This window comes from Choloepus didactylus, chromosome 2 (assembly GCF_015220235.1).
Source record: "Choloepus didactylus isolate mChoDid1 chromosome 2, mChoDid1.pri, whole genome shotgun sequence".
Lineage (NCBI taxonomy): Eukaryota > Metazoa > Chordata > Mammalia > Pilosa > Megalonychidae > Choloepus > Choloepus didactylus.
In genome coordinates this window covers 207305995-207320507 of record NC_051308.1, presented here as the reverse complement: position 1 = coordinate 207320507, position 14513 = coordinate 207305995, and positions in this window count along the sequence as shown.

Sequence of the window (14513 nt, the reverse complement as noted above, 5' to 3'; positions counted from 1 at the left end):
TCTCTTTTCAGTATTACTATAAATCCATAGTTTTCCGAAATCTTTCTAATTTTTCCTAGTTCTTTCAGTAGAAAATGATTCTAAAAACAAAATCTGGTTGCCAGATTGAGATTCTTGATAGATAAAAATTGTTGCTGTTACTGTTTGGCCACTTTTATTAACAGAGCTAGAAAAGATATTTCTTTTTATGGCCATAAGTTCACACTGACATTTTTTTCAACTGAACATTCATTTGCTGCACTTTTACTTTCAAATTAGTGTGATGTTTCACTTACCACTAAGGCACACTAACAAAATTCAACAAAACAAATGTAAGTTATCTCTCAGAAGGTCATTTTTCATCATTCAGACCATTTGATACAATTTGTAGAAGGAAAGAGAATTCTTTCATCCAACATTTCTGTTTCCATTATGGTAGGCAAGGTAATTTGGACTATCCCTTTTGTTATAAACAACTGAAAGAAAGAAGTGAAATATTTTTTTAGATTTCTTAAAAGCCTTGAAGACCTAATGAGAAAAATAAAGAACTTCCAGGCCAAAACGAAAAGAAAAGCAAGAACCCAGAGAAATAAGTGAAGCACTGAAGTTACTGTTGCTCAACTTTTTCAAATCCTGGGAAATTTTAACCTCAGTTTTAACAGCTTTGATGGCAGGAAGTCAGAAATAAAAGCTGATCAGTGAAACCACACTGCAGGAAATTCTACAGACTGTATTGCCTAATAGGAGACCCTCTACCTACCTGGCAGGGCTCCCAAAGGGCTACTTCTTCAAGGTGAGAATGAACCAAAATTAAAATGCCTGATGCACTGGCAGCCCTAATTCACATCAACTAAGTGATGCAATAAAAAATCAGCTATCATTTTAATTAAATTTGATCCAGACTATAGCACTCTTAGACACTTGAAAAGAGACACACAAATCTCTTAGGAGAAAGACATCTCCATCCTAGGCCGGAGGTCAGCAAACGATAGCCCACAAGGCAAATCTGGCCCATGGCCTGCTTTTGTCAGACCCATGAGCTAAAAATAGTTCATGCATTTCTAAAGAGTTGTCAGGCGGGGGTAGGGGTGGGGTGGGGAGGAGAAACAGCCGCTGCAGCAGCTTAAGGAGAAAGAGAAAAAGAAGGGGAAGTGACAGATACTGCATGTGGCCTGAAAACTCTAAAATGTTTGTTATATGCTCCTTTACAGAAAAAGTTTGCCAGCTCCTGTCCAGACCTTCACGTTAGAATAAATGTTCATAGATAAACAAGCAGATAAAGAATCAACGTACCAAGAGCAAAATCAGCAGACCCCATAGACAACAGAATGAGACCCCAAAAGACCTCTCAAATTAGAATTATCATACTCTAAGATAGCAAGTAAAAGCAGAGTTTATAAAATATAGGTGGGGAAGAGGAAACTATGAAGAGTGATTTAAAAGATTTGAAAAAGAAACAAAAAGAACTTTTGAAAAATAAAATATAAAATAACTGAAATTAACACCTCAACAAGTGGGTTTAGATACATTGAGATTTGTTGAAATGAGAATTAGTGAATTAGAAGATAAGTCAGAAAAAGGTATCCAGAATGCAACATGGAGAGAAAAAAGGGTAGAATATGCATAAAAATAGGTTAAAAGATATAGAGTGCACAGTGAAAAAGTCTAATATATGTTTAATGTTTCCTGTTCCAGAAAGAGAAGGAAGAGAGAGAATGGATCAGAGAAATGTTTCAAGAGGCAACGGTTGATACTTTTCCACAACTGATTAATAAATATCAATCCACAGATTTAAGAAGCCAAGCTGATAGCTGATATCTGAACATCATCAATAAAAACCAGAAGAATTAAAATGCCTTTCAAGAATTAGGGCAAAATACCTCTCTCTCTAGCTAAGCCAACTTGACAGGTGAAATCACTGCAGTCTCCCCTACATGGGATCAGACACCCAAGGGAGTGAATCTCCCTGGCAACGTGGAATATGACTCCCAGGGAGGAATCCAGACCCGGCATTGTGGGATGGAGAACATCTTCTTGACCAAAAGGGGGATGTGAAAGGAAATGAAATAAGCTTCAGTGGCAGAGAGATTCCAAAAGGAGCTGAGAGGTCACTCTGGTGGGCACTCTTATGCACAATATAAACATCCCTTTTTAGGTTCTAGTGAATTGGAGTAGCTAGCAGTAAATATCTGAAACTATCAAACTACAACCCAGAACCCATGAATCTTGAAGATGATTGTATAAAAATGTAGCTTATGAGGGGTAACAATGTGATTGGGAAAGCCATATGGACCACACTCCCCTTTGTCTAGTTTATGGATGGATGAGTAGAAAAATGGGGGAAGGAAAACAAACAAACAAATAAAGGCACCCAGTGTTCTTTTTTACTTTAATTTCTCTTTTTCACTTTAATTTTTATTCTTGTTACTTTTGTGTGTGTGGTAATGTGTGTGTGGTAATGAAGGTGTCAGGGATTGATTTCGGTTATGAATGCACAACTATGTAACGGTACTGTGAACAATTGAATGTACACTTTGTTTTGTATGACTGCCTGGTATGTGACTATATCTCAATAAAATGAATTAAAAAAAAAAGAATTAGGGCAAAACAAAGACATCTTCAAATATTCCAAAACTGAGTGAATTTTCTACCAGTGAACTCACACTAAAGGAAATTTTATGTTGCCCTGAAAGCAGAAGAAAAGTGATCCCAGTTGAATAATCTAAGACATAAGAAGGAATGATGAAACTGGCAATACCAAGTGTTGGAGAAAAGGAGGTGCAGCTGGAACTCTCATACATTGCTAGTGGGAACATAAAATGGTACAACTACATTGGAAAATAGTTTTCTACTTTATTATAAAGTTAAATATACACTTACCATACAACCCAGTAATGCCACTGCTAGTTATTTACCCAAAATAATTGCAAACATATGTCCACAAAAATATTTGTGACCAAATGTTATAGCAGTTTTAGTCATAATAGCCAGAAAATGGAAACAACAAAATCCATCACAAATGTCCATATTCTGGAAAATGGATAAATAAACCAAGGTACATCCATACAAGGAGATACTACTCAGCAATAAAAACTAATAAATTACTGATACATGTGACAAAAAGAATGTATCTTTAAAACATGCTACACAAAAGAAGACAGACACAAAAAAGTATATGTCATTTGTTCTGGTTTACTAATGCTGCCATTTTGCAAAATACCAGAAATGGATTGGCTTTTATAAAGGGGTTTTATTTGGTTACAAATTTACAGTTCTACAGCCATAAAAGTGTCCGAACCAAGGCATAAACATAAGTATATCTTCACTGGAAAAAGGCCATTGGTGTCTGGAAAACCTCTGCTAGCTCGGAAGGCACATGGCTGGCATCTGCTTACTCCCAGGTTGTATTTCAAAATGGCTTTCTCCCAGGATGTTTCTCTCTTGGTGTCTGGGGGTATTCTCTTAGTTTCTTCCAGGCAAACTCTGGACTAGAAAAAGTCTACTTTCAACGGCCATCTCCAAAATGTCTGCCTCAGCTGCAGCTGCTCTGAGGTCCTTCTGCTTATGACCTTTGGTAGGGTTCTAGTAAGCTAATCAAGACCCATGCTGAACAGGTGGGGCCACACCTCCATGGAAATAACCTAATCAAAGGTATTACTCACAGTTGGCTGGGTCACATCTCCATGGAAACAGCTTAATCCAAAGATTCCAACCTAATCAACACTAATACATCTGCTCCTGCAAGATTGCATCAAAGAACATGGCATTTTGGGGGACATAATACACCCAAACAGGCACAACATTCTATTACATTGAGATGAAAGTCTAGAAAAGGCAAAACTAATCAATAGGAATAGAAAGTATATCAGTGGTGCCTGAGGCCAGGGTTGAAAGGAGACTGACTGCAAAGGGCAGGAAGGATATTTGGAGGTGATGGAAATGTTCTATATCTTAATTGGAGTGGTGGCTTCATGGTGTAAATATTTATCAAACCCATCAAACTGTATACTTAAAATGTGTACATTTTACTGTGATAAACTATACAGCAATAAAGATTTTTATCTCTCACATCACCTTTAACTCATTTTTAAGTTGTCTCATTTATAGTTTTCAATGTAGAGAACTTGCACATATTGGTTCAATTTATTTATAAGTGTCTGAATGCTATTGTGAATGTTATTTTTTTCATGTAGAGTCACCATCTCAGAACTTGCCCTGTGCATAAGAGTGGCTCATAGGGCTGCTAGAATGCTGTAGGAGAATGGTTATACTGTATCTATCTGGGGCAAGGAACTGTCAGCTTTAGGACATACAGTGCAGCCCCCACAAGCAGAAGAAAATATTATTTCCTAGGGGAAAATAGATATTCAATTTCATGTAAATACGGGAATTCCTAGGGTCATGCCCATATGCCCAGGACAAGATGCATGCTCAGAAAAGCCTGGAGAGGACCTATGCTGCCACCTAGGGCTGTTCTTTAGACTCATTTATACCCCTCTGAAAGGCAGCACTCACACAAGCTAATCTGCAGAGACTAGGAAAGGTTTTCTTTTTTCTTTTCTTTTCTTTTCTTTTTGCTTTTTATTTTGTTAGCTCTTGACATTCAGGAAATATCTGTCATAACTTTAGCTGGATACAAGCATAAGGAACAGTCACTTCAGTTACTAAATTCCATAGTAATTCATTATTACTATACCAGTACCATAAGAAATGGTAAAAAGGAGTTTTTCAGGTTGAAAGGAAAGGACATTAGGCAATAATCAAAGCTGTATGAAGAAATAAAGATCTCCAGTAAAGGTAATATGGTTGTTTGAGACTGTATGTAGCCAAAAAAACATGTTCTTAAATTTAATCCATTTCTGTAGGTGTGGAAAAAAAAGGTAGAAACTTTTTTAAAATTCAATTTTATTGAGATATATTCACATACCATATAACCCATCTGAAGTATACAATCAATGGCTCACACTATCATCATATATTTATGTATTCATCACCACAATTTTAGAACATTTTCATTACTCAAAAATAAAAAAATAAAGATAAAAATGAAAAAGAACACCCAAAAACATCCCATCCCCCTTATCCCCCCTATTATTTATGTATTTTTCTTTATTTTATCACTCATCTGCCCATACACTGGATAAAGAGACTGTCAGTCAGTCACAAGTTTTTCACAATCACATAGTCACACAATAAAAGCTATGTAGTTATACAATCATCATCATGAATCAAATCTGCTGGATTAAAGTTTGATTCAGTTGCTTCCTTCTAGCTATTCCAATACACTAGAAACCAAAGAGGAATGCCTATATAATGCATAAGAATAACCTCTAGAATGACCTCTCAACTCTACTTGAAATCTCTTAGCCACTGAAACTTTACTTTGTTTCATTTCTCTTCCCCCTTTTGGTCAAGAAGGCATTATCAATCCCGTGATGCCAGGGCCAGGCTTATCCCTGGGAGTCATTTGTTCTGGGAAGTATAAGTATACCCCCTGGGAAGTATAAGTCTCCCTGGCAATGAAGAGGGGAGGGCAGTGAGTTTACCTGTAGAGTTGGCTTAGAGAGACAGGGGGGCCACATCTGAACAACAAAAAAGGTTTTCTGGGGGTGACTCTTAGGCATAATTGTAAGTAGGCTTAGCTTCTCCTATGCAGAAATAAGTTTCATAAGGGCAAGCCTCAAGATTGAGGGCTTGATTTATTAAATTGGTAGTCCCTAATGCTTGCGAGAATATCAGGAATTCCCCAGGTTGGGAAGTTTCATATTTCCACATTTCCCCCCAATCCATCAGGCTGACTTTGCAAATACTTTTACGTTTTCTGCCTAAAATACAGGTTTAATAAAATGAAATTATCTGCCTAATAATATTACATTAACCTATACAGAATTACAAGATCTCATTTCTTATTTTAAGTTCCATGTAATTATGTTGTTTAAATAAACTGAGCTTACAGGTTAAATCAGATAGTGTGCTACAGAGAATATAAATTTTGTACCAGATAAACATGTCTTAAATCACAGTTAAAACCCAGGAATAGATGTGACTGCTATAAGAGTTTACTATCTAGGAAGCTTTACAATAAGCTTTATTGAACATTCTGTACCCCTGCATTGTCAATTGCCCAATCTCTGCCGACATTCTATCCCGTGATAACCTATGCCATTGAATTCATTTCTCAGCATTTACTCACTACAGTTAGTTTATATTAGTGAAGGCTTACAATATTTGTCCTTTCTTTTCTGGTTTATTTCAATCAATGTAATGTCCTCAAAGTTCATTCACATAGTTGCATGCCTCACAACTTCTTTCCTTCTTGCAGCCACTCAATATTATACACCAGAGTTTGCCCTTCTGTTCACCCATCAATGTACCCTTAGGCCACATTCATCCATTGCAAGTCATGAATACTGCCACCATAAACACCGGTGTGCAAATGCCTATTCATGTCCCGGCTTTCAGTTCTTCCAAGTATATACCAAATAACAGGGTTGCAGGATCATATGTTCACCCTATTCTTAGCCTCCTGTGGAACCATCACACTGCCCTCCAGAGGGACTGCACATTCTGTAAGTAGGACCTTTTGATGAGGCTACTTCAGCTAAAGTGTGAACCACCTTGTTCAAGATGGGTCTTAATCCTATTACTGGACCACTTAATAAGAAAATGAAATTCAGGCAGAGAGAGAGATACCCATGGAAGCAAGAAGCTGAAATCAATGAAACCTGGAAGAGAAGGGAGAGACCAGGAGATGCTTCCATGTGCCTTGCCATGTGGCAGAGGAGCTAAGGATCATTGGCAGCTGGTTTTTGGGAAGAAAGCATCACCTTGATGATGCCTTGATTTGTATGTTTTCTCAACCTGAAAACTGTAAGCTAATACATTTCCATTGTTTAAGCCAACTATTTCATGGTATTTGCTGGAGCAGCCTTGGAAACTAAAACAGGTAACTACATAGGTGAATATAAATATCTGTACTATTGTATTTTGGTTTGTAATACCACTTTTTACTTCTTATAGGATCTAAAATGCAAATTCATGTCATATGGATAAAGACCTAATTTGTTACAAGAAAAACATAAAAGTGGGGTATGGTGGTGCATAGAGCATAGTTTCATATGCCAGTGAAGTTAAATTGTTAACAAATCAAACAAGACTGTTATACATTAAGATATTAAATTTAAGTTCCATAGTAAACTCAAAGAAAATATCAGAAAAATAACCTCAGGAGGAAGTGAGAAGGATTCTAAAAGATTTACTACAAATGATAAAATAAATACAGTAAGAGGCAATATGGAAGAATCGAAGGACAAAAATGGTGGACTTAAAACAGTTAAGATTTATTTTAAAAAAATAACAAAATGGCAGAAGTCCTGCATTATCAGTAGTTACTTTAAATATAAATGGGTTAAATAATCCAGTCAAAAGGCAGAGATTGACAGAATGGTTAAACAGTATGACCCAACTATATGCTGTTTAAAAGAAACTGACTATACATTCTGACACAAATAGGTTTAAAAGTGAAAGGATGGATGGCGGCATAGAGAGGAGAGGAAGCTAAGTAGTCCCCCGGAACAACTACAAAAAACCAGAAACAACTAGTAAATAATCCAGAATAACTGCGGGGGGACAAACAAGACCATCCACTCATCATACACCAACCTGAATTGGGAGGAATGCCTGAGAACACAGCATAAAATCTGTAAGTAAAACCTGCGGATCCAAGTTGTGAGACCCCCACCCCCATAGCACGAGCTGCAAAGCATCATGGTGCCAGAGAGAAGCTCTCTCCCAGCAAATGAATATAGCTCAGCTGAGCTCCAACTGAGGTTTTAAGTAGCGAGTGTGAACTGCTCACTACAGGTACGCATCCCCAAAAAACACACAGAGGCTTTGGGTGACAACTGACCTTGGAGAGCCGGAGGGTCGCCTTGGACTGGGTCTGAAGGGGACTATCTGTTTCTTTTTTGGCTCAGTGGAGAAAGCCCCAGTCATATTCAGTTTCCAGGGCTGTGACTCAGGGAAGGGTGGAGAAGCACAAGCAGAGAGCAAGACCATTGAAATGCTAATGACCTCCACCTGGGGAGTCTGTCTTCTCTAGGAGGAAAGGGGTGGGGCCCTTTCCATTCAGAACCAGACCCCAGAGCCTGGGGGAACACGGCCATACCTCCTCACACCACTCAAGAATTATAGGCTAACAGGCATCACCTGCTGGTCAGAAAAGCACAGTGACCTGAGGCATCAAAGGGTGGAGCAATTTTCTAAGACACACCCACAGGGAAACCAGATACTGAATATTTCTTCCTTCTGGGATCTGAGCCTGTTCTGGTCTGGGAAAACCTGATTTGGATAACCAAGGAAACCATGCCTAGACAACAGAAAATTACAACCTACACTAAGAAAAACAAAGTCATGGCCCAGTCAAAGGAACAAGAGTGACTGTGTGATTGTGAAAACCACCACAAGAAAGGAGGAAAGATAATGACTGAGACTGTGTAACTTGGTGAAATCTAGAGTATTCAACAATTGCGATAAAATGTACAAATACGTTCTTTTATGAGGGAGAACAAGCAAATGTCAACCTTGCAAGGTGTTAAAAATGGGGAGGCATTGGGGGAGGGATGCAATCAGCATAAACTAGAGACTGTAACTAATAGAATCATTGTATTATGCTTCCTTTAATGTAACAAAGGTGATATACCAAGGTGAATGCAGATAAGAAGGGGGGATAGGGGAGGCATGTTAGACACTTGACATTGGTGGTATTGTGTGATTCTTTATTCTACTTTGATTTAAGGTTATTTTTCCTTTTGTTGCTTCCTAGCTGTCATTTTTTTTCCCTCTTTCTTTTGCCTCTCTACCTTCTTTGACTCTCCCTCCTGCCTTGTAGAAGAAATGTAGATGTTCTTATATAGATAGTGGTGAAGGTGGTGAATACATAAATGTATGACCATGCAGAAAACCATCGATTATTTACTTGGGATGGAATGTATGGTGAATGAACAAAACCATATTAAAAAAAAATGGGTTGATGACAAAACCTCGAGGGCAATATACTGAGTGAAATAAGCCAGACACATTAGGAAAATCATTGCAAGGTCTCACTGATAGGAACTAATTATAATATGTAAACTCATATAAGGTACCAAGATATAGGACAAGGCTTAAGAATGGGGAGTGGTTGCTTAGTATGAGCAGAATGTTCAATTAGGATGAACTTAAATGTTTGGAAATGAACAGGGGTGTTGGTAGCAAGATGTAAGAATAACTAACAGCACCAAATGGTGTGTGAATGAGGTGGAAAGGGGAAGCTCAGAGTCATGTATGTCACCAGAAGGAAAGTTGGAGATCAAAAGATGGGAATGTATAAAACTGAATCCTATGGTGGGCAATGTCCATGATCAACTGTACAAATACTAGAAATCGTTTCCATGAACCAGAACAAATGTATGACAATACAATTAGAAGTTAATAATAGAGGGGCATACAGGGAAGAACTATATACCTTTTACAAACTATATACTACAGTTAGTAGTATTTCAACATTTTTTCATAAACAGTAACAAATGTACTATATCAATACTACGAGTCAACAATTGAGGGGGGTTGGTTAGGGATAGGGGAGGATTAGAGTTTCCTTTTCTTTTTTTCTTTTTTCATCTTTCACTTTATTTCTTGTCTGGAGTAATGAAAAGTTTCTAAAAATTGAACAAAAATTAAGTGTGATGGATGCACAGCTGTATGAGGGTACCCAGGGGCAAGTGATTGTACACTTTGGATCTTTGGATAATTGTATGGTATCTGAACAATCTCAATAAAAATGAAAAAAAAAAAAAAGAAAGCATGAAGGGAAAAGCAAGAACCACCAGCAACCTGAAAAAAAAAAAAAAAAAAAAAAAAGAAGGAAAAATATAGAGGCTTTTAGAGACAACTGACCTTAAAGAGCCAGTAAACACCTGTGCCGCAGGAAATGGAACCAAGAAGACCAGGTGCTCTCTCTGACCGAAGGGCAAAACTGGGGGCTGTGGACTGGCTCTTAAAGGGGGCTTTCTTTCCCTTTTTCTCTATCTCAACCTGAGTGGTTAAGTAGAGAGAGCTGCAGCCATTTTCAGTTTGCAGTGCTCTGACTCAGACAGAGGTGGAGATAAAAGAGTCAGAGAAACGAAAGAGTAATTCAAATGCAGAAGTTATTTCTACAGGGAGTATCTTCCCTAAGAGGAAGGAGGTGGGGCCGAGTTCTAGTGCTGGCCCTCCCTTCAGAACTCAGATCCCAGGGCCTGGGGGGAAACAATCAAACCAGAAACAACCTAAGCTGAGAACTAAAGGGGCCATATCTCCTTATACCAGTCGGAAGCAACAGGCTGACAGGAACCACCTGTGGGGCAGGTTAAAGAAAGCATGGTAGCTAAAGGTCTCACAGGAAAGTCTGTCAATATTCTAAGATACACCCTCAGGGAAACTTGAAACTGAATATAACCCCATTCTGAGGCCTGAATGTATTCTGCTCTGGGAAAATCTCATTGGGGTAACAAAGAAAACCAGATGTCTAGACAACAGAAAGCTATAAAATACACTAGGAAAAATGAAGATATGGCCCAGTCAAAGGAATAAACTTACACCTCAATTAAGATACAGTTGAGATATTGTTTCACTTTAATGAAACAATCAATTAAAGATTTTCAAAGAAATGTGATAAATCAATTCAAAAACTTAATCAGTGAGTTCAGGGAAGATATGGCAAAGGAGATGAAGAATATAAAGAAAACACTGGGTGAATATAAGGTAGAAATCAAAAGTTTGCAAAAAAAACTGGCAGAAGCTATGGAAATGAAAGGCACAACACAAGAGAAGAAAAACACAATGGAGAATACAATAGCAGATCTCCAGAGGCAGAAGAAAATACTCATGAACTAGAGAATAAGACACCTGAAATCCTACACACAAAAGAACAGATAGGGAAAAGAGTGGAAAAATACGAGCAACATCTCAGGGTATTGAAAGACAGCATGAAGTATATGAATGTATGTGTCATGGGTGTCCCAGAAGGAAAAGAGAAGGGAAAAAGGGCAGAAGCAATAACAGAGGAAATAATCAATGAAAATTTCCCATCTCTTATGAAAGATTACAGATCCAAGAAGCGCAGCATACCCCAAACAGAATAGATCTGAATAGACCTACAGTTAATAATCAGACTATCAAATATCAAAGACAAAGAGAGAATCCTGAAAGCAGCAAGAGAAAAACGATTCATCACATACAAAGAAACTTGATAAGACTATGTATGGATTTTTCAGTAGAAAGCATGGAGGAAAGAAGGAAGTGATGTGATATATTTAAGATACTGAAAGAGAAAAACCACCAACCAGGAATCCTATATCTGGCAAAACTGTCCTTCAAATATGAAGGAGAGTTTAAAATATTCTCTGACAAATAGAAAATGAGAGAGTTTGTGAACAAGATACCTGGTCTACAGGAAACACTGAAGGGAGCACTACAGACAGAAAGGAAAAGACAGGAGGGAGAGGCTTGGAACACAATTTTAAGTGATGGTAGCACAACAATGTAATTACACTGAACAAAGATGACTGTGAGTATGGTTGAAAGAGGAAGGTTAGGAGCATGTGGGACACCAGAAGGAAAGAGGAAAGATAAAGACTGGGACTGTATAACTCAGTGAAACCTACAGTGCTCAACAATTGTGATAAAATGTACAAATATTTTTTACATGAGGGAGAACAAATGAATGTCAACCTTGCAAGGTGTTAAAAATGGGGTGATATTGGGGGAAAAATACAATCAATGCAAACTAGAGACTATAGTTAACAGAAAAAAAAAACAATGTGGTACTGGCACAAGGACAGATATATATACCAATGGAATATGATTGAGAGTTTGGAAACATTCCACACATCTATAGACAATTGATTTTTAACAAAGGTATCATGTCCACTTGATGCTGAGAAAAATGGATATCCATAGACAAAAGAATGAAATTGAATCCTTATTGCACACCATATACAAATATTAATTCAAAATAGGTCAATGACCTAAATGTAAGAACTAATACTATGAAAGTCTTTCAAGAAAATATAGGGAAATACCTTCAGGACCTTGGAGTAGGCTATGGATTTTTGGATTTTACATCAAAAGCACTAGCAACAAAAGAAAAAATATAGACCAAATGAACTTTATTAAAATTTAAAACTTTTGTGCATGAAAGGACATCATGAAGAAAGCAAGAAGACAACCTACAGAATGGAAGAAAACTTTGAAAACCATGTGTGCTGGTTTGAATGTATTGTGTCCCCTAAATGCCATTGTCTTTGTAGTTTTGTGGGGCAAGCGTTTTGGTGCTGGTTGGATTTGCTTGGAGTGTGCCCCACCCAGCTGTGGGTAATGATTCTGATGAGATGTTCCCATGGAGGCATGGCCCCACCCTTTCAGGGTGGGCCTTGATTGGTGGAGCTATATAAATGAGCTGACTCAGAGAGAGGGAACTGAGTGCAGCTGGCAGTGATGTTTTGAAGAGGAGCAAGCTTGCTAGAGAGGAATGTCCTGGGAGAAAGCTGTTTTGAGGCCAGAGCTTTGGAGCAGACGCCAGTTGCCTTCCTAGCTAACAGAGGTTTTCCGGACGCCATTGGCCATCTTCTGGTGAAGGTACCCGATTGCTGAGGTGTTACCTTGGACACTTTGTGGCCTTAAGACTGTAACTGTGCAGTGAAATAAACCCCCATTTTATAACAGCCTATCCATCTCTGGTGTTTTGCATTCTGCAGCATTAGCAAACTAGAACAGATTTTGGTACCAGAGAAGTGGGGTGCTTTTGCTGCTGAGTTTGCAAATACCAAACATGTTGGAACGGCTTTTTAAACGGATAAGGGGAAGATTCTGGAAGAATTGTGAGGAGCTTGATAGAAAAGGCCAAAACTGCTTTAAAGAGACTGTTTATGGAAATACAGAGTCTAAAGATACTTCTGATGAGGCCTTGAACAGAAATGATGAATGTGTTGTTGTGAACTGGAAGGAAGGTGATCCTTGTTTTAAAGTGGCAGAGAATTTGGCAAAATTGAGTCCTGGTGTCAGATGGAAGGAAGAATTTGAAAGCGACAACCTGGAATACTTAGCTGAGGAGATCTCCAGACTACATGTGGAGGACGTACCCTGGCTTCTCCTTGCAGCTTATAGTAAAATGCGAGTGGAAAGAGATAAACTTAGAACTGAACTCTTGGGTTCAAAGAAACCAGAAGCTGATGGCTTGGAAAATTACAAGCTTCCAGGGGGTGAAATCCCTGAAGCTATAGCCCAACATGAGGATGTAACCAAACACGGAACCCAGCCGCCATTTCAGTACAAGCCAAGATTGGAAAAGGAGTTAAGCAGAAAAGATTTGTGGAAAGTCCTATTGTCTGATGGCTTTGACCCCTGTGAGCTTCACGGAAAGCCAACAGAATTTTTGCGAGATCTTTACAGACAGAGCCGTTGCCGGTCTGGACTGGAGGAGACAGACAAGGAAAAAATTAAAGGAAAAATCTCTTCAAAGACAGAGCCATGGAGGTTGAGGTCTGGAGTCAGGAGGTCTCGGGCTGGGAGAACGGAGCAGCCCACATGCGTGGAAAGGGTGAGTTTGCCCTGGAGGTCAAGGGCAGGCTTTCCGCCTCAATGCTCTGGAAGAGTTTTGCCATCTGAGGTCCCAAAGAGGGCGGAGCACATTCCCAGGGAATTGGGGAGAGCCTGGCTGCCACCACACTGTTCTGAAGGGGTTGAGCGTGTGCCCCGGAGATGGAAGGGAATCCAGGAGCTGCCCCGAGGTTTGAGGAGGGTGGGGCCAAGAAGGTGGTCTCCCCAATGTGTGGATATGTTGGAGCACTCACCCAAGCATTTGGAGAGATAACAACTGCCAAAAAGGCCCTTGGGAAGGGTTAGACTCCCGCTCTCTCAAGCCCCAAGGATGCAACATTGTTCTGTAAATGACTCTCGGACTTTGAAATCTAATGGAGTTTGTCCTGTGGGTTTTAGGAACTGTTTTGGTCCTGTTAACCCTGTTTTTCTTACTGTTTCTCCTTATGGCAATGGAAATGTTTATCCTATGAATGTCTGTCCTTTGTATATTGGGAGCACATGACTTGTTCTAAGTTCACAGATCCACAGCTAAAGGAAAATTATGCCTTAGAACTGGCCATGCCTATAATTGATTTTGATGGGATTTTGTACTTGACTATTGTTACTGAAATGATTTAAGTTTTTGTGATATTGTGATGGAATGAATGTATTTTGTATTTGGAAAGATAATGTCATTTTGGGGTCCAGGGGGTGGAATGTGCCAGTTTGAATGTATTGTGTCCCCCAAATGCCATTGTCTTTGTAGTTTTGTGGGGCAAGCGTTTTGGTGATGGTTGGATTTGCTTGGAGTGTGCCCCACCCAGCTGTGGGTAATGATTTTGATGAGATGTTCCCATGGAGGCGTGGCCCCGCCCTTTCAGGGTGGGCCTTGATCGGTGGAGCTATATAAATGAGCTGACTCAGAGAGAGGGAAC